The 19,770-nt window shown below is 54.4% G+C and overlaps 2 protein-coding genes across 4 annotated transcripts in view; one reads left to right on the forward strand and one right to left on the reverse strand.

The window, feature by feature from the left end:
- PIGL (phosphatidylinositol glycan anchor biosynthesis class L) overlaps nt 1–471 on the forward strand; it is a 181,226-nt gene extending 180,755 nt beyond the window's left edge. For both annotated transcript variants that reach the window (XM_084861596.1, XM_084861595.1), the window contains one exon: nt 299–471. The gene's annotated coding sequence lies outside the window, so the exon portion shown is untranslated. The remainder of the gene's footprint in view (nt 1–298) is intronic.
- LRRC75A (leucine rich repeat containing 75A) overlaps nt 1–19,770 on the reverse strand; it is a 52,709-nt gene that overhangs the window by 20,480 nt on the left and 12,459 nt on the right. The window lies entirely within an intron of this gene.

A 19,770-nucleotide genomic window follows, 5' to 3' on the forward strand; every position in this document is an offset into this window, starting at 1 on the left:
AGGCTGACTCACTGAAACATATAGAACACCTTAGCACACAAAGCCACCCTACCAACTCAGGGAAGCTGTGAAAATGCTGAGACAAGGAAACAGATCACAAACAAAAGAAATGGAGGACAAGAAGCAACTGGATATAGAGTTCAAAACCACGCTTATAAGGTTTTTCAAGAGTTTCCTAGAAAAGGCCGATAAAATAAATGAGACCTATGAGGATATGAAAAGGGATCAACTAGAAATAATAAGGGATCAACAAGAAATAAAAAGGGATATACAAGAAATAAAGAATACATTGTCTGAGCCGAGACCGGTTTGGCTCAATGGATAGAGCGTCGGCTTGGGGACTGAAGGGACCCGGGTTCGATTCCGGTCAAGGGCATGTGCCTTGGTTGCGGGCATATCCCCAGTAGGGGACATGCAAGAGGCAGCTGATCGATGACTCTCTCTCATTGATGTTTCTAGCTTTCTATCTCTCTCCCTTCCTCTCTGTACAAAATCAATAAAATATATTAAAAAAAAAAAAGAATACATTGTCTGAAATAAAAAATATTATACAGAGTCCTAAAAACAGAATGGAAGATCGCAAGAATCAAGTCAAAGATTTGGAACATAAAGAGCCAGAAGACACTCCTCCACAGAAGCAAGAAGATAAGAGAATCCAGAAAGTTGAAGATAGTGTAAGAAACCTCTGGGACAATTTCAAGCGAACCAACATCAGAATTATGGGGGTCCCAGAAGAAGAGAGAGAGCAAGATACCGAAAACATACTGGATGAAATAGTGACAGAAAACTTCCCCCACCTGGTGAAAGAAATAGACTTACAAGTCCAGGAAGCACACAGAACCCCAAACAAAAGGAATCCAAAGAGGACACCAAGACACATCATAATTAAAATTCCAAGAGCAAAAGACAAAGCGGGAATATTAAAAGCAGCAAGAGCAAAGCAGGTAGTTATCTATAAAGGAGCACCCATAGGATTGTCAGCTGATTTCTCAGCAGAAACCATGCAGGCCAGACGGGAATGGCAAGAAATATTCAAGGTGATGAATAGCAAGAACCTACAGCCAAAAATACTCTATCCAGCAAAGCAATCACTCAGAATCGAAGGCCAGATAAAGAGCTTCACTAATAAAAAAAAGCTAAAGGAGTTCATCACCACCAAACCAGAATTATATGAATTGCTGAAAGGGGTTCTTTAGGAAGAGGAAGAAGATATAGATAAAAATTATGATCAACAAATACGTAACTATCAACAAGTGAAACTAAAAGCCAAGGGAATTAAAAAACCTGATGAACACCCCGTCTGCGGGGAGCACCGTGAGGCGTGCGAACATGGAGACGGGGCGGCCAGGCCTGTGGATCCCAAGGGCGGGTCTGGTCCTCCTGGCGTCTCCCTGGCCACGGCCACCTGGCTATCGTCGGAGGGTCCCCTCGAGATCCCGCCATCGCCATCGGGGCCCTGTGCACAGCCAGGCGAGGTTCGGGAGGCAGCTGATCTGATGTTTCTAACTCTAACTCTCTGTAACTCTTTCCTCTCTGTAAAAAATCAATAAAATATATGAAAAAAAGTAAAAAAAAACCCCACAAAAAACCTGATGAAAAATATTAACTAGTGAATATAATAAAATCAGAGGTATGGAAGGGGAGTGGACTGACGATTCTAGGGGAAAAGGAGAGTGGGGGGTGCGGGAAGAGCCTGAACAAATACCTATGGATGAGGACAATGGGGGGGAGGGCAGAGGGTGGGGTGGGAACCTGGTGGAGGGGAGCAATGGAGGGGGGAAAAATGAGAAATATTTGTAATAATATGAACAATAAAGATTTATTTAAAAAAATTAAACACAAGCTTCCACTCTGGGTTACACTCCAAAGAATGTAAACCAGGGACCCAAAAGTTACTTGAGTTATTTCTATGTCCACGCTCACAGCAGCATTAGTCACAATGGCCCAAAAGTGGAAACAACCCAAGTTGCTGTCCATTGACTTCTATGGTAAAGGGATAAACACAATGTGGTGCCTTATGCATACAATGGAATATTATTCAGCCATAAAAAATGAAATCTGACACATGCTATGTCATATGACATAGAAGACACTGAGGACTTATGCTAAGTGAAATGGGTCAGTCACAAAAGGATGATTCCACTTCTATGAGGTACCTGGACCAGTCACATTCACAGACACAAAGTAAGTGGGGGCTGCCAGGGAGACGGGCTGGCAGAGAATTTCAATGGGCACAGAATTTCAGTTGTGCAAGATGAAAAGAGTTCTGGAGATGGGTCATACAACAATCCTATATAATAGAAGCCTAATATGCAACTCAACCAACAGTGGGACAACTGGTCGCTATGACAGACACTCACCACCAGGGGACAGATGCTCAATACAGGAGCTGCCCCCACCTGCAGGCCCCAGGCCAGCCAAGGTGGGTGCCAGCAGGGGTGGGGGGCAATCTCCGCCAGTCACCCCACAGATCGGCCCTGATCTTTGGCCAGACCTAGGGACCCTACAATGCACGATTTCGTGCACCGGGCCCCTAGGTGAGTATACTTAACTCTGAACTGTAAAAATGCTTCTTCCGATGGTAAATTTTGTGATGTGTATTATGCCACAATTTGAAGAATAAAACATTCCAAGACCCTGTCAGGCAAACACAGGCTGCCTCCTGAGACAGGAGGGGACAGGGTAGGGGCAACGTGAATCGGGACACTTTTTCTGCCAGCACACATGGTCATTAAAAACGTTGCAGATGTTTGTTTTAAATTCACCCTCAGCGTTGGGGCTTTCCATCTACCAACATGGACCTTACAGCCTGTCTCTCCAGCAAAAGCGGTGCGGGCTCAGCGTCTCTGGACCTGGTCTTTCCTGCCCTCCCCCAGCGCACCCTCGCGGGGTCTCGTCTCCTCCCCATCGCTCACCTCTTGTTCTGCAGCATCCACTGGACTTCCGCTGCCTCTGCATGTGGGCTCCATGTCACACCCCGAGATTCTTACTTTGCTCATTAATCTCCCTTTTCCTGTTGCCCTGTTGTCCGCGTCCCCCTCCCCAAGGTTTGCGGACCCCACGTAGGTCATTTTCGGGCGCCGGGTTCACTTCGCAGCACCGGGAAGCGCCCAGAGCTTTCCCACTGGCTCACCCTTGAAGGCGGCGCGTCCAGGGAGACCCAATCTCCCGCCAGTCGCCCACACTCTGTCTGTCAGGGGCACGCTGTGTCTGTCACGAGGACTCTGACAGATCACATTGTGGCACAGAATCCCTAACCCCCAAACTTCCCGAGAGAAGACAGTGATAAAGGCATCGTGTGCCTGTTTAGGCGGTGCCGGCTGGCAAGCCCCCGATTCACCAAGGGATGGGCTGGTGCCAGGAGCGCCAGCGCCTGGATGGAGTCCATGGCACCCACAACAGCGTCCGTGTTCCAGGGCTTTCCTCCTCCGTGGCCAGACACTGGGCGTGCGGGACGGCTGGTGGCCGCGGCTTGACCCTCTCCCCGGCTGCGGCGGTGACTCCGTGAGCCGCTTTCTCTCGGGGGGAGTGGGGGGAGAAGGGGGTAGGAGGTAAGAGGGGGAGAAGGGGGAGGCATGTGGAGAAGGCAGAAGCAACACTCTCCCCCAAATCTTCCCTCATGTGCAGAGGGGCCGGCTGACGGCCACTGTGCTCCTCGGACTGAGGAAGAAAGAGGCCCTGCCTCTGGGGCCTCGGTTCCTGGGGAGCCAGAACCACGCCACCGTTCAGAGCTCGGGGAGGCTCTCGGACCACTTCACCGATTGTTTTCAGCCTTTTCCGAGGTTTGTGCCTGACTTCGGAACTTGAGGGGACAGGGAGGGAAGCCACAGGAGGCTGTCAGGCTAATTTAAACCACAGCCACTCCCCTTCCCTCCTAAACTCAGGGTTTAACCCCTTCCCAGGAGGAAGGCCCCCCGGCAATGAGCTTGTATCTGTCTCCACCCCCTCCCCCCTCCTCCCCCCCCCCAGAGCCCCACAGCTTCTGCAGCAGGGGGCGGGGGGTGGGCAGGGGGCGGCAGCGAGCATTAAGTATTCACAGCGAAGGAAGGTGGACAGCTGGGATGTGACACCGCCCACCCTGCACAGAGCTGCTCCTGGGCGGTAATCACTATCACTGTCACCATCACCTCACCATCACCGTCACCGGGGCAGCCGCCTGGCCCAGGGGCGGCAGGCGGGGCAGGCTGCCTCTTGCAGTCCTGAAGCATCACACAGCTGCAGGGTACGGGTCTGGGGAACAGGCCTGAGCCAGTGACTCAACACCCTGTCCCTCCCCTACGCTAGCTTGCCTGGGACGGGGAGGGTTCCCAGGAGAGAGGAGAGAGGAGGGAAGCGCTCAGGGGGGAAGCCAGCCTCAGAGGGAAGGGGCTGGTGCAGGTGCGGGCTCTCTGGAGGAAGGGCAGAGCCCTAAGAGTGCCCAGGGGAGCGGGCACGCCGGGGCCCACCCCCACACCGCGTGCAGAAACAGGTGTGGGAGGCGGGGGCTCCGTGTGGCCCCCAAAGACATGTCCACGTCCTGAATGTGACCTTGAATGTGACCACCTTTGGAAAAAGGGTCTTTGCAGATGTGACTAAGGATCTCGCGATGGGAACGTCCTAGATTACCCAGGTGGGCCCTCACCCCAGAGACGGGTGTCCTTGTAAGGACACAGAAGGCGATGGAGACAGGCAAGGATGGGAGGGGTCCCGCAGCCATAAGCCCTGGGAGCTGAGAGGCAGAGAAAGAAGGCTCCCCACAGCCTGTCTGGGGAGCAGGCCCCACAGACTTGTGGCTTCCAGACTGTGAGAGACCAAGTCTCTGTTGTTCTGAACCACCAAGTCGCGGTCCTTTGTTGTGGCCGCTCCAGGGAACTAACCGCCAGATGGGACCGGCGGTGGCATTTCCCTGGGTGCACCAGCCGAAGGGAGGGTGAACAGGCTGGGAGCACACCCTCCGGGGCGCTGGCCTCGGCCAGGAGCACAGCTGCACCCCACGCACCACGGTCAGACCCCGACCTGCTGCTTCCTCAGCCTGGTCCCTGGGTGGCACCCCGACACTCTCTCCTTCGTTCTCTGCTCCCAGAGGGGGGTCTGGGCGAGTCAGAAATGCCGCCCTAAGATGGATCCCAGCTCAACATAAGAAAGAACATTTAAATCAAGTTGTAATTCGGACACATGCAGCAACATGGGTGAACCCTGAGGACATCATGCTAAGGGAAATGAGCCAGACACAAAGGACAAATCCTGTATGATTCCACTTACATGCGGTACCTAGCCATCAAACTCAGACAGAACGAACGGAGGTTATGGGGCTGGGGAGGGGGGGGGGGCGTGCTTAACAGGCACGGTGCTTCAGTCCGGGAGAATGAGGAGCTCACGATGGAGGTGACGGTGGCACCATAATGGGAATGTACTTAATGCAACAGCACTCTTCACCTAGAGGTGGCTGAGAGGGCAGGGCGGGGCAAGGATGAGCTCCCGACTCCACCCCGCAGGGCGGAGTTATCCCTGGCCCTCAAAACCCCTGGACTGGGAGAAATTCGCTCTCTTCCGCCATGCTGCCGGCGTGGGTGGGAGGAGCACATGCTAGCATGGTGAAGGCTCTTTTGTTTATTGCATCGGACTTGGCTCCCTGGTGGTCCTTGGGGGATCACGAAGTCTGGGCATAACATATGGGGGAACTCGTCCGGAATCCCCACCCAGGACCATGAGGGACCCCAATCCGGAGAGTCTGACTGGCCGCGGTAGGTGTGTGAGCGCTCTGGAGGGACGTAAAACCCCTCATGGAATTGATGCCCGAAGACGCCTGGTGGACACACCATGAAGGCTACGGGCAGGAGGATCAGAAGACGTTCTGACCTCCCTGGAGGGCCCTAGAGGGACCCTCATGGGGAGAGGAATGAATCCTCTCCAGGACGAGGTGAGCGGCGTGAGCCGTTGCCTCACCTGTGGAAAGTGAGCCTTTCCCAGGTCTGAGTTTGGTATCTGTGGGCGACATGGCACCCCAGGATGGAGCCAGTGAAGTGTGGCCGGCGTGGCGGTGCGGGGCCCCCTGGCGGCGTTGGGTCGGAGGGGGTGCTCCCGCGGGGCTCAGTCTGCGCGGTGGAGCGCAGCTGGGCAGTGGTGGCCTGGCTCGGGGAGCAGGCACCTGGGTTAATCTGCTGGCTGCCCGGAGAAGGGGAAGTGGAGCCGAGAAGCCGCTGGGGCGACCCGCGCTTTCTCTCTGGGGGCCGCCTGAGTAGTGTGGCTGGGGCTGCAGTGGCAGCAGCCTCGCTCCGGGGGCCTGGGCTCTGGTGGCCTGGGCCGGCATGGAGGCATCTGGTCCCTGGCGACATCGGGTACTGGAGAAGAGCTCAAGGGCGAATCTCTGTGCTCAGTAAAGTGAAAAGGCCAGTTCAAAACGAGTGCGCATAGTTTTGGGCTGTGCTTAAAACTTTTCTGTGTACAGAATGAGCCAGAATGAGGTTTAAAAATGGTGAAGATAACCGGGAGATAAATTAAAACTAGTTTCCCAAGTCATTGTAAGCAGCTTTTGAAATTCCCAGCCTTGAGGCAGAAACTATTATAGGTATTGGGTCGGCAACTAAGTATTTGCGGATTTTTAAAAGAAAATCAAAGACAATTTTTTCATGGAACTAAATAACTTTATTCTGTAATGTATTGCCCATTTTGATCAATGACCTTTTGCCATCTTTCAGGCAGCATCATAATCCCACGTTCAAAAAACTTCTGGTTTTTATTAGCAAAAAACTGAATCAGGTACGATTTGACATCATCATCATTATTGAAATTTTTACCATTCAAGGAGTTTTGTAAAGATCGAAACAAAAAGTAATCAGATGGTGCAAGGTCAGGACTATATGGTGGATGTGGCAAAACATCCCAACCAAGCTCCATTAATTTTTGCCGAGTGACCAAAGATGTGTGTGGCCTTGCATTGTCATGATGGAATACAACACCTTTTCGATTTGTCAATTCGGGCCGCTTTTCTTCAACTGCATTGTTTAATTTCGTTAGTTGTTCAATGTAGACATCAGAATTGATCGTTCGGTTGGGTGGTAAGAGTTCAAAGTAGACAATTCCTTTGTAATCCCACCAAACTGATAACAAAACCTTCTTTTGATGAATATCAGCTTTTTTTTTTTTTTTTTTTTTTTTTTTTTTAAATATATTTTATTGATTTTGTACAGAGAGGAAAGGGAGAGAAATAGAGAGTTAGAAACATCGATGAGAGAGAGTCATCGATCAGCTGCCTCTTGCACACCCCCTACTGGGGATATGCCCGCAACCAAGGTACATGCCCTTGACCGGAATCGAACCCGGGACCTTTCAGTCCCCAAGCCGACGCTCTATCCATTGAGCCAAACCGGTTTCGGCTGAATATCAGCTTTTGATGGTGTTTGAGTTGGTTCACCTGGCCTGCTCCACGATCTTTTCCGCTTGATATTGTTGTAAACAACCCATTTTTCATCGCCAGTTATCAGTCGTTTTAAAAATGGATCATTTTCATTACGTTTCTTTAGCAAATCGCAGCTGATAATGCGTTGCATTAACTGTGATTCTTTCAGTTCGTGAGGAACCCATGTATCGAGTTTTTGAACATAGCCAAGTTGTTTTAAGTGATTTTTAATGCATGTATGTGATACATGAAGCTTCTCTGCAATCTCACGTGTTGTACTGTGACAGTCCGAACTGATTATTGCTTTGATTAGGGCGTCATCAACTTCAACTGGACGACCAGAGCGTTTTTCATCTTTGAGTGAAAAATCACCAGAACGAAATTTGGCAAACCAATTTTGACACTGCCGTTCTTTTAAGGCTTTGTAACCATAAACAGCACATAACTTTTTATGAGCTTGCAATGCGTTTTTCCCTTTGCAGAAATAAAAAAGCAAAATATGACGAAAATGTTCCTTTTGATTTTCCATTTTTCAACGAACGCCAAAGGAAAACTACAAAACAGATTAAAAAACTTTTTTTACTGATTAACAGCTGAATAGCCAACTATCAAATAACAAAATGTGTTTTACATTTGTACTACGTCTGCAACCTAAAAATTCAACTGAAGCCATATATGTGTGAAACCCGCAATTACTTAGCTGCCGACCCAATAGTAATGGCTGAGAGGCTTCAGGTAAAGAATGTGTTCATTTGCATTTGAATGCTGCTCCAGCAGCAGGTGATTGGTGGTGAAGCAGCCCACAATGGTTCCTCTTCCTTGTCATTGGTATCAACTAAGCAGAGTCAAATAGCTACTTAAGTATGAATTGTGATTGACCTATGATTTCCTGACATTGTCTTAAATCCTAGTAAACTGCCTCTGGTGTGAAGAGGTCTAGGGGAGGCCGGAGAGCGCAAGACTATTAGCTCTCCTACAAAGAGATTATTCAGTGCTTTGTTTGAACTTCAGAAAAAAAAATTTTGAGATCTGAAAAAACTGTATGATTAGATTTGTTGCTGAAACTTTACCCTAAATAAGCAGGATGTATTAGAAATGTAATGTTATTAATCTAAAAAAATGCCAAATATATTTGACTTGCCAGCTTTAAAAGCTCAAAGTATAAATTGAATTAGGAAAAGTTAATTGCAGTAACTAGATGCCTAGTATATGGCAGACTAAACTGTATTATATGTGTTAAGAATAAGCAGTAATGATCAAAAATCTCAAGGGTTGATTTATTCTCATTTGTCAGATGAAAAAGTATGTAATGCTTACACTTAAAAAATTATTTTAAGTCAGTTTTTCTGAAGTAATGTTTAATGTAACATGAAACTTTTATATTTGATTTGTTTTGTTTTGCTTTTCTCATATGCCATTGCTGTTGAATTTGGGCTTGTACCTGCATCTTGTATTTTGTTTAAACTTTGGGAATCGTTTTTAATTTCAATCATGTGTATCTACTTTATAGGTTTGAGTAGACTTCATCACAAAGGTTTATAATTTATTTAGAATTGTGTTAAAACAATTATTTGTATGATTTAACCCCCTGCGACTGCTTGGACAATTTTCACCGATGTTCTGCGGAGGGGGGAAGTAGAGGGGGCTTAGAAATGCAGATAGATCTGTATCTGTAGGAAAAATGTGGCATTTTGAGTTTCAAGAGGCTGGGGGCCTGGGAACAGGTACTGGACCTGCTCCCTCCTCCCTTGCCTTTTCTTTAAAATTTGAGGCATGGTTATGTATTTTTGGAAGATAAGATTTTTATAAAAATTATAAAGATTATGTCCTGGCAGGTTAGCTAGGCGAGGCAAGCCTGTTAGTTTCCTGATGGGCATTGGGGCACCCTATTTAGTCTTGAGAGAGCCAATAGGACCCGTACATCAGCCCAGGAAGCCACCGGACAAATTGCCTGTTTTCCTTGGACATCAAGAAGGACTGTGGTCCTCGGAAGGAACACGTACTGGGGGAATGCAGCTGTTGAACTGGTCCAAAGTGGAACAACGGGTCTTTGAGGAGCTACAGAAGGCTCTCATCTCAGCAGCTACCCTAGCCTTGCTGGACGACGCGGAGCCCTTCCACCTCTACGTGAGTGAGGTAAGAGGCATTGCCAAAGGGGTTCTCATTCAGACTCTAGGTCCCTGGAAGAGACCTGTTGCCTATCTGTCTAAGAGAATGGACCCTGTGGCAGCAGGGTGGCCAGCATGCTCCCAGGCAGTGGCCACCACAGCATTGCTGGTGAAGGAAGGAGGCAGATAAGCGGACTCTGGACCAGGAGCTAACCTGGATGGGTCAGGCTTTTCTCCTGGACCAGCCCTATGTCTGGATTCATAAGACTCTGACCATCAACCCTGCCGGCCTGCTTCCAGATGATGATGAGGGAACCCATTCATGACTGCACAGAGGTAACAGATGACAAGGTACTGTTCATGGATGGGAGCAGTTACGTTCAGGATGGGACCTGATATGCAGGGGCAGTGGTAGTCACCTTGGACCACACCATTTGGGCACAGTTCCAGAACTTTTGGCCTTAATCCAGGCCCTTTGATGGAGACACTGTGCCATCCACAGAGGAAAGAGGGTTACCAACTGCAGCCAGAAGGAATTGGCTGAACAGAAGCAAGCCACTGAAGGACCAGATGGTTGATGGACCCTTCAGATGACAAGACTGTTGGTCCCAGAGGCTCTAGGTCAGAGTTGCCCGGTGACACCAGGTTAAGTGTCACCAACTTCTGAACTTCTGTGAGGCAGAGTTGCTAAAAGTACTGTCTGTGCACAGGTAAATGCTAAGCAAGGTAAGGGGATCCCCCCTGGGAATTCAGGTCCCAGGGAACCTCCCCAGGAGAGCATTGGTAGGTGGATTTCAGAGATTAAACCACCAGCATTAAGGTCTAGTTTTTATAGACACTTCAGATTAGGTTGAGGTGTACCCCACTATCAGATAACAGCCCCACCTTGTTAGCTAAGGTATCTCAGAGTATAGCCCTAGCCTTAGGACAGGTAGGTGCGACTCGGGAGGAAGGGGGTTTAACTAAATGTGTCTTAGAATCGGTGAAAATTGGACCAACCCCCTGTCCTTTGCCCTCTTGAGGGCCAGGTGTACCCCTTACTGGGACAAGGTTCCCCTTTTTGGGAGGGGATCATGTATGGTAACCATTTCCTTGCTCAAGTCCTTATAGGCTCTGCAGTTTGCTTGTTCCAGATGCACTGCCAGTGCCCACTGCAGACCCTGTAGCCCCGGAACTCAATGTGGGTAAAGAAATTTGCTGCCCAAGGACTCAAAGGGATGCTGCACTGTTATCCTGAGCACGCCCACTGCTGTTGAAGTAGATGGCACCCAGACCTGACTACATGACTCCCAGCTGCATGGCCTGGATCCTGGCAACTACAGGCCAGGAAGAGAACTGGTGCCTGCAGGAGGGGAACTGGACTTCAGTGAGGACAATACTGATGGGAACTGTGGTACTAAGGGTCTTGATAACTGTATTTGTTGTTTATGCTGAAAGGAAGTAGGCTGAGTCAATGATTTGACTAGGCACATTAGACAAGGGGGGAATGAGAGGGCAGGGCGGGGCAAGGATGAGCTCCCGACTCCACCCCGCAGGGCGGAGTTATCCCTGGCCCTCAAAACCCCTGGACTGGGAGAAATTCGCTCTCTTCCGCCATGCTGCCGGCGTGGGTGGGAGGAGCACATGCTAGCATGGTGAAGGCTCTTTTGTTTATTGCATCGGACTTGGCTCCCTGGTGGTCCTTGGGGGATCACGAAGTCTGGGCATAACAGTGGCCAAGATGGTGAGCTCCATGTTACGTATTCTCTGCCACTAAGAAACCACAGCGGGCACTCAGTCATTGGAAGCAGTAAGCAGGAGTGAGACACTGCATGGCCTGGGACACATGCTGGCAGAGCTGAGGTGTGAGGGTGGCACCATCCGAGGATGCCACTAAATAGCTGCAAGAGGTGGGCCTTGAGGATGGGAGGACTGAGAATCAAGCAATAAATAGAATCTATGCCCTAGCCGTTTTGGCTCAGTGGACAGAGCATCAACTTGAGGACTGAGAGGTCCTGGATTCAATTCCCATCGAGGGCACATGCCTGGGTTGCAGGCTCGATATCCAGTTAGGGGGCGTGCAGGAAGCAGCCAATGAGTCTCTCTCACCCTTGATATTTCCACCTTTCCCTCTCCCTTCCTCTTTGAAATCAATAAAAATAAAGAAATAAATCTAAACTAATAAAAGAGAAAGATACAAATGGACCGTACCTTTGCAACACCCACTAGCCAATCAGGAGTATGCAAAGTAACCCAACAAAGATGGTGGGTTAATTTGCATACACAGGTGCTGAGTGGTGGTGGTGGGGGCGGGACACTTGTGTCGTTGCCATGGCGATGACACAGGCATTCCGCACCACCCCAGCCTCTCCGGGCCTCTGGGCATTGTGGGGCGGTGGAAAGGCGACTCTGGCTGGAGCGAAGACGGTGCCGGCAGCAGAAGGAAGGCCATTCCTGCACGAATCTCCGTGCGTCGGGCCTCTAGTGAATGAATAAATAGAATCTGGTCCTGCAATGAAGTAACCTGGGTGGGCAGGGGGAGTTTGGGTGGGGGAACTGAAGACTGGAGAACAGAACAGGTACCTTGTACCACCCGCTGGAGGTGGCACTTGGAGTTCAAAGGCCCGAATACCCACATCTCTGAGCTCACTGGCTCTGAAGAGTAAAACTGCTGCTTCCCTGGTGATGAAGTGTCCTTAGTCCAGAAAGGGTTGAAATAAACCAGGAGATACAGAAGTGAATCTGCTTAGATACATCGAGGAATGCATGAATCTGGTATTTCACACATTCGTAACACTTCAGAGAACTAGGTCTCTCAGAGCACCTACAGATCAGCCTTGCAATTCCAACTTAAAATGTACTTGAGTCTGGCAGGCATGGCCCAGTGGTTGAGCATAGCCCTATGAACCAGGTCATGGTTTGATTCCTGGTCAGGGCACATGCCCAGGTTGCAGGCTCAATCCCCAGTGTGGGCCATGAAGGAGGCAGCTGATTAATGATTCTCCCTCATCACTGAAGTTTCTATCTCTTTCCCTCTCCCTTCCTCTCTGAAATCAATAAAGATATATTTTTTAAAAATTCCACTTCAATAGATTGAAGAGTAACTAAAAAACCCAAGTAGCCATAAGCAGTGTGTGTGTGTGTGTGTGTGTGTGTGTGCGCGCGCACACACACGCGGGCACACCAACAGCCCCCTGACCACGTCCCAGGGACCACTGTGCAGATGTGGTCTGGAGGACAGCTCCTCTTTTGCGGTGGGGAGCCTGTGGGAGGGGGAGCCTGAGGGTGGGGGGGGGAGCCTGTGGGAGGGGGAGCCTGTGGGTGTGGGGGGAGCCTGTGGGTGTGGGGGGGAGCCTGTGGGTGTGGGGGGGAGCCTGTGGGTGTGGGGGGAGCCTGTGGGTGTGGGGGGGAGCCTGTGGGTGTCGGGGGGAGCCTGTGGGAGGGGGAGCCTGCGGGTGTGGGGGGGAGCCTGTGGGTGTGGGGGGGGGCCTGTGGGTGTGGGGGGGAGCCTGTGGGTCGGGGGGAGCCTGCGGGTGTGGGGGGGAGCCTGTGGGTGTGGGGGGGAGCCTGTGGGTGTGGGGGGGGAGCCTGTGGGTGTGGGGGGAGCCTGTGGGTGTGGGGGGGAGCCTGTGGGTGTGGGGGGGAGCCTGTGGGTGTGGGAGGGGAGCCTGCGGGTGTGGGAGGGGAGCCTGCGGGGGGGGGGGAGCCTGTGGGAGGGGGAGCCTGTGGGTGTGGGGGGAGCCTGTGGGGGGGGGAGCCTGTGGGAGGGGGAGCCTGTGGGTGTGGGAGGGGAGCCTGTGGGTGTGGGGGGAGCCTGTGGGGGGGGAGCCTGTGGGAGGGGGAGCCTGTGGGTGTGGGGGGAGCCTGTGGGAGGGGGAGCCTGTGGGTGTGGGGGGGAGCCTGTGGGGGGGGGAGCCTGTGGGTGTGGGGGGGAGCCTGTGGGTGTGGGGGGGAGCCTGTGGGTGTGGGGGGGAGCCTGCGGGTGTGGGGGGGAGCCTGTGGGTTTGGGGGGGAGCCTGTGGGTGTGGGGGGGGAGCCTGTGGGTGTGGGGGGAGCCTGTGGGTGTGGGGGGGAGCCTGCGGGCGTGGGGGGAGCCTGTAGGGGGGGGGGAGCCTGTGGGAGGGGGAGCCCACGGCCCAGCAGAGGAGGGCTGCTGCTTGCTGCTCAGAACAGCAGGCAGCAAAGCAAACTTGCAGAAACCATGAAAGAAGCAGACCCTGTCCTGGGCACAGGCAGCCTTGCTCAAGTGCCCGGCCGCTGGCCCCAAGGGCACGCTGCTCCTCAAGGGCAGGCCGGCTCAGTGTGCACCACGCCACAGGCCCGTGAGCTGGTGGCACCCAAAGGGACACACTGCTCACGCAACACCAGCCAGGCACTATTGGAGAGGGCCGCTCTGAGGGTCCACGCCAAGAAACACGGCCGTCACTGGCAGCCCTCTGCCTGACTTGCCCGCCTGGCTGCGGGGTGAGGGGCATGGAGTGGGGTTCTCTGGTCTCACCCAGGGCTGCTTCTCCCCGCCCCCCATGAACAGCTTGTGCCTCTCCCTCAAGGTCGCCTAGCCCTGCGGGGTTTTGAAGCCAGGCATCCTGGCAGGCTGGCCCTCCTGGATTTTTTTTTTTTTTTTTAATGTTTTTATTGATGTTTAGAGAGACAGGAAAGGAAAGGGAGAGTGAGACAGGAACATCAATGAGAGATCACATGGAGCTGGCTGACCCTACTGGGGATCGAGCTCACAACCCGGGCATGAGCCCTGACTGGGAATGGAGCCAGTGACCTCTTGATTCATGGATTGATGCTCAATCCACTGAGCTACACTGGCCAGGGACAGCCCTCCTCCTTCTGACAAGCACTCCAGCCAGATGGCCCCCTATGGGGCGGGCAGCCCTGCTGGGAGGGACTTCATGGCTGCCCTGTTTGTGTTTTAACCTGAAGTCTTTAAAAAGAACACCCTCTGAAGAAACGGGCCTTGGGAACAGATTCTGGCTGCTGCCAAAGGGAATTTAATTAAAGTCCAAGAAATAGCAGCAACAAATAAATACCAACAGGATGCTTTCTCTAAAAAATAAAATAAAAGGAACGCTGGAAGGCTCAGCAGCTAGCAGGGTTTGGTCTGCTCCCAGGGCATGGTGCGGGGGTGGGGGTGGAGGGCCTGGCTCGCTACACACACACACACACACACACACACACACACACACGAGGCCGGCCGAGGCCCACCCGCTCGTGCTTCCCAAAGAGAGAGCAGAGAGAGGCAGGCGAGAGCCTTGGGCCACAGAGTCTGGAACGTAAGAAATTCAACGAATACCCATTTCCTTTTCCCTCAGACTGGCTAGCTTCTGCACTCCATGACTCAGTGAAAGGGTGTGGCATTTGCAGGATCCCCCAAGCTCTTTCTCAAGGTCCTGCCGCCCCCAGCATCTCCTGGGACTAGATTCTTCTGCAGAAGTCCCTGGCCTGCCGCCCGCGCCTACATTCCCCGGATTCTCTGCCTGTGTGACCCACCCGAGCCTCCGCGATGGCGGGGAATAATGGAGTCAGTGTCCGGCCTCCCAGGGAGAGCGCTGAAGCCACGTGCCCCTCTGGGGCACACTGTCCGTTTCAGAGGAAAGTTGGATTCATTGTCAAAGGAACTCCTGGCCATGACAACAAGGTGGAGGAATGACTCAGAGGCTATGCTGGCTCCCTGATAACCTGCTTTCCAAGAATTTCCGGCTTCACCAGAACAGCCCATTTCTCAGGGTGACAAGCTGAGGGCTAGAGGGCCGTCCCATACAGTGAGCGAGTGGCAGGGGCAAGAGGGTCTCAGAGCCCCCAGAAGCTTCTAACTCCATCTCTCCCAGCTGCCAGGCCTTGGGGACAAGTGTGTTATCAGCTAGGATTCTCCAGAGAATCAGAACCATACAGTGTGTGTGCGCACGCGTGCACGTGTGCATGCGTGTGTGTGTGTGTGTGTGTGTGTGTGTGTGTGTGTCTGTGTAGGAAGAGGGAGAGGGAGGAAGAGAAAGAGGGAAGAGAGGGGAAGGAGGAGAGAAAGGCGAGAGGGAGGGGGAGGAGGAGGGGAAGGGAGGAAGGGAGAGAGACTGATGTAAGGAACTGGCTCATGGGATTGTGGGATCTGGTAAGTCTGAAGTCTGCAGGATGGAGACCAGGGAACAGCTCATGTTGTGGCCTTGAACCTGAGCGCATTCTAGAGGCAGAAGTCCTTCCAGTCTTTTATCTGAAGGATTCAATGGATTGGATGAGGCCCACCCCATTATGGAAGGTCATCTGTTTTACTCAAAGTCTAACGGCTCAAGCGTTGATCTCCTCTAAAACACAGCTTTGCAGGAGCACCCAGGCTTGTGTGAGCACACACTGGGGAGTCCACCCCCTGAGTTAAAAGTGCCCTTGCCCTCTCCCTCTCCCTCTGCCCAGGGCACAGGGTTCTGGACGTGGCTTACGGCTTCAATCCACACGAGTGCTCTCCATAACTCTGCTTCTGCTAGTGTTTCCCAGAGTGTGGTACACGCACCCCCAGGGGTACGGGAAGAGTTTGGTGGGGGTACACGTTGCACCGGAGTTCGGTGGGGATATGCACTGCACCGTGCTTAGCTGCGCCTAATTCTATGTTCTCATGAGTATGAGGGGTACTCAGTGTTACGAAAATTATAGAAGGGGTGCACATATGTCAAAAGTTTGGGAAACACTGTTAAATAAAAACAAACGGACAAAAAACTGGGTACCATGGCCTGGGCACGCTGACAGGTAAATCCACTGCCACATAAACAAAGGGTCTGTACCACTTTAAATCTCTAGGCAGAGGCCAGCCAGGCGAGCCTCTGAGAACCTGGGGAGCAGAGGGGAGTCCCGTCAGCTCACTCCCAACTCCAGGCAGGAAGTGGTGAGGGAGGACGACGCCCCCACCCCCCCACCCCTCGCCTCGAGCAAGGCCCTGCCTGTGTGTCCAAGCTCAGCCGACCTGTCAGGCCAGGGCCAGCAAGCACCAGGCCACCAGGAAGGAGCCGAGGCCGTTCTCTGGGCCGCGAGGAGGGCAGGGGCCCCAGGACAGGAGCCCCGAGTGCCCTAGACATGTCCCCCCTTAAAGCCTGTTCTCCAGGCCTCACGCTGCTGCAGAGGGAGAAAAGCCACGACCAGCAGCAGCGAGAAGGGACTCTGAGACAGAAAGGCTGTAAGGCAGGTGTGAAAGCTGTGTCCTTGGGGGGGGGGAGGGAGGGGCTTCCCCTGGTTCCTGGGAGGTCACCGGGTTCCCCACAAACCCAGGGGCGCTAGGAGGGAGGGGGGAAGAGGGGGGGAAGGTGGGGGGTGGATGAACAGAGCAAAGCAGTAGACCCGGTGAAGGCAGAGCTCTCACAGGGTCCCGGCCTCTCTTGCCAGCCCAGCAGCCCTGCCTGGATTCTGGGGTGCCAGAGAAGACCAGGACTCCCTCCTGGACCTCGTCCCTCAGAGCAGCGCAGGCGGGGCCGCGGGAGGCTCTGCTCCACCCCTGCCCTCCTGCTCCCTTAGGGTTCCCATCAGCCTCTGGCCAGAATTCTAAACCGGTTTCCCGAATTCCAGCCCAACCCCCCTCTTCTGCTCAGGCCTGCCTCCCCCTCGGTCCCGTCCCCCTCAGAGGACCCTCGCCGGGCCGCACCCTCGGACCAGCCTCCCTCTGAGAGCACCATAGCTAACATTCCCATTGTCCCCGCCCTGCGTGACTGGCCAGTTCCCCACCCGCAGGCAGTTTCTGGAGATGGGATTCTTGGAACAGGTCACTGGCACGTTTCGTGTCTGAGTCCCACATCCAAGAACTGCCCCAGCGCCCGCCCATGGGCTCCGGGCCGGCAGCTGCCTGGAACCCCATCGGCAAGGATCCCACGGAAAAGCGTTTTTACTCCAAAACCCACAAATCTAGAAGGCAGTTTGGAACAAGTCTGTAGTTGAGAATCATAAAAACTTCAGGAGACTGGTACAGCCTAGGAGAAACGAGATGGGATGGAAGGATTTCGTGCGGAGGGGAAGGGAAGCAGCCAGCCCTGTTCTCCCGGCGCAGTGGGAACAGCCTGGAAGCCGCACCGGGTCCTCAGAGCTGGACGATGCCGCCCCGGTGCTCCCCTCCAGGCCGACTCCAGACCCAGCAGGTCACCTTCTATTCTGTCTGACACCCTCTGAGCGGCCAGAGTGTTGAGCTGGAACCTTCTAGAAGAAGATGCCCAACTCTTTCAGCTCCTCGATTGAGGAGGAAGAGGGAAGCACCTGCTCAGAGGCAGAGGCAGAGGTCGGTTCCGGCTGTCCCCGCACCGCGCCCCGTGGCAGCAGGAAGGCTGGGCCTGCGGGGCGCCCGCCTGGCCTCAGCTGGCAGACTTTGACCTTTGGAGCCAAGGCTGTGGAGGCTGCCAGGCGTGCTCTGCCCGGTCACCTGGGTGGGGCTGTGCACACAGGCAGCCGGCTTCCCCTCCTCCCAAGCCCTGTGCCCTGTGCCCTGTGCCCTGTGCGGGCAGGAGCTGCCTGAGTCTCTTCGAACCACACCTGCCCACCCTCGGCCTCCCCGCTGACAGGGGGGCGGGAGCTCGGACAGGCCACTGCTGGACCGCCCTCCCTTCCTCCCCCATCGCCAGTTCATCACAGCCTGAGCCTCATCTCAACGCCTTCCTTTAAAAAATAAATTGCTGAAGAAGCGTCACTTAGAACACGCTCAGGGGAGTGGTACTGCCCAACCCCTCCCTCCCCGCCTCCCCTCCCACCTCTGGTCCCGGAGGTTCAGGCAGCTGTGTGCCCTGTACCTGTGAGTGTCCCCTCCTGTCCCCCACCACATGAGCCCCAGCCCACCCTTCATGCTGCCCCTGCGAATGGGCCCGAGCCAGCACCGCAACCTGAGGTGGCTCGGGAGACAACCCGCCATTCACTGGAGACGGAGCCTCCCTTCCCCTGCTCCCGGGCCCCGGGGGGAGGGGCCTTGGCAGGCGGCCGGGGCCAGTCCTCGGCGCGCCTCCATAGAACGCTCAGCTCTGACTGCGCGTGCCCGCTCACCAAGGGAAGCCATGGAGCCCCTGCCCTTCCCTCCAGCTCCCCCAGGAGGCCGAGGGGGCAGACCCAGGCCCCTGGGACCTCTGAGGACATCAAGTCCCAGCCCTGCCCATACTCGGGTGGCTGGGGCCAGTCAGACCACAATGTATGAGACGGTCAGGCGGCCCGCTGAGGGCTGGCTGGCTGGCCCAGCCCTGGACAGGTTTGCTCTCTGCAGCCCTTGCTGCTCCTGCTCGCTCACACACCCAGGGAGGCGGTGACCCCCAGGGGAGGGCCATCGAGAGCCTCAAATAAGAGATCATACACGGGTCTCAGCCACCACCCTGCGGGCACGCTGCGTTTGCTGTCCTCTCCAGAACACAGAGCTTGCATCTTCAACAACATTCCTGGCAGGTGCACCGAGGGACAACCTCCGGAGGGCCACCCTGCAGGGGTTTGAGGCTGTGCGGGGCCTGAGTGAGACACCAGGCTGGTGTACCGCTGGTGAGGCAGCCTGGATTTAACAGAGGAGAAGTGACGCCCAGTCCAGCATCGAACCTTTGGGAACAGCCCGTCGGTGGGCGGCAGCTGCAGTCTGACCGCTCCCCAGAGTGAACATGTGGTCTTCTCTGGGACCCCAAAGCCACCCCCCCCGGCAGCACCTGCAGCTCCTGTCCCCTCCTTCCCACCCTGTCTGCACCGCAGCGCCCTGGGCTGGGTCCCCGACAAGCCAGAGGCCCATGCTGTGGGGCCAGGCCCTGGAGGGGGGGGTGGAGGGGGTGGGGCTCCCACGTGTGCTGGGACCAGTGGGGTGTGGCAGGGCTGTGCTGGGATGGGCAGGTCCAGGTCCAGGTCCAGGTCCTGAGCCCTGCCTGCCCCCAGCACCATCCTAGGACGCCGTGGGCAGAGCGGTGTGCCAGGAGGCAGTGACTGTACTTACACAACTCAGGGCAGCAGCTGGGGGTGCAGGCTGCCGCCTCCCAGGCCACCCGCCTGACTCCCTGCGGTGGCCGGGGTGCTGGCGGCCCTCCGTTGGAGAGGGGTACCACTTTATCCGTTCTAGAAAGAGCACCTGGCAGGCCCTCCGGGTCAGGTGTAGCCGTGGGGGATGGCTCCCCGGGGACGGCACTGTGAGGTGGGTGGGCTTCCTGCTGGGCATGCTGTGCCCTGGGGAGCCCTGGGCGGAGGGTACGGGAAGGAGAGGGCAGGACTGAGCATCAGAGCTGCCGAGCGGGTCCAGCAGCACAGGGGAGGCCCAGCCCAGCGAGGGTGACTCCCTGAGCCCCGCCAGAGCCCGTGCCCGTCTCGGACCCTCGGGAGGAGGGT

Source organism: Pipistrellus hanaki, assembly GCF_964339955.1.
Source record: "Pipistrellus hanaki genome assembly, chromosome: 16".
NCBI lineage: Eukaryota > Metazoa > Chordata > Mammalia > Chiroptera > Vespertilionidae > Pipistrellus > Pipistrellus hanaki.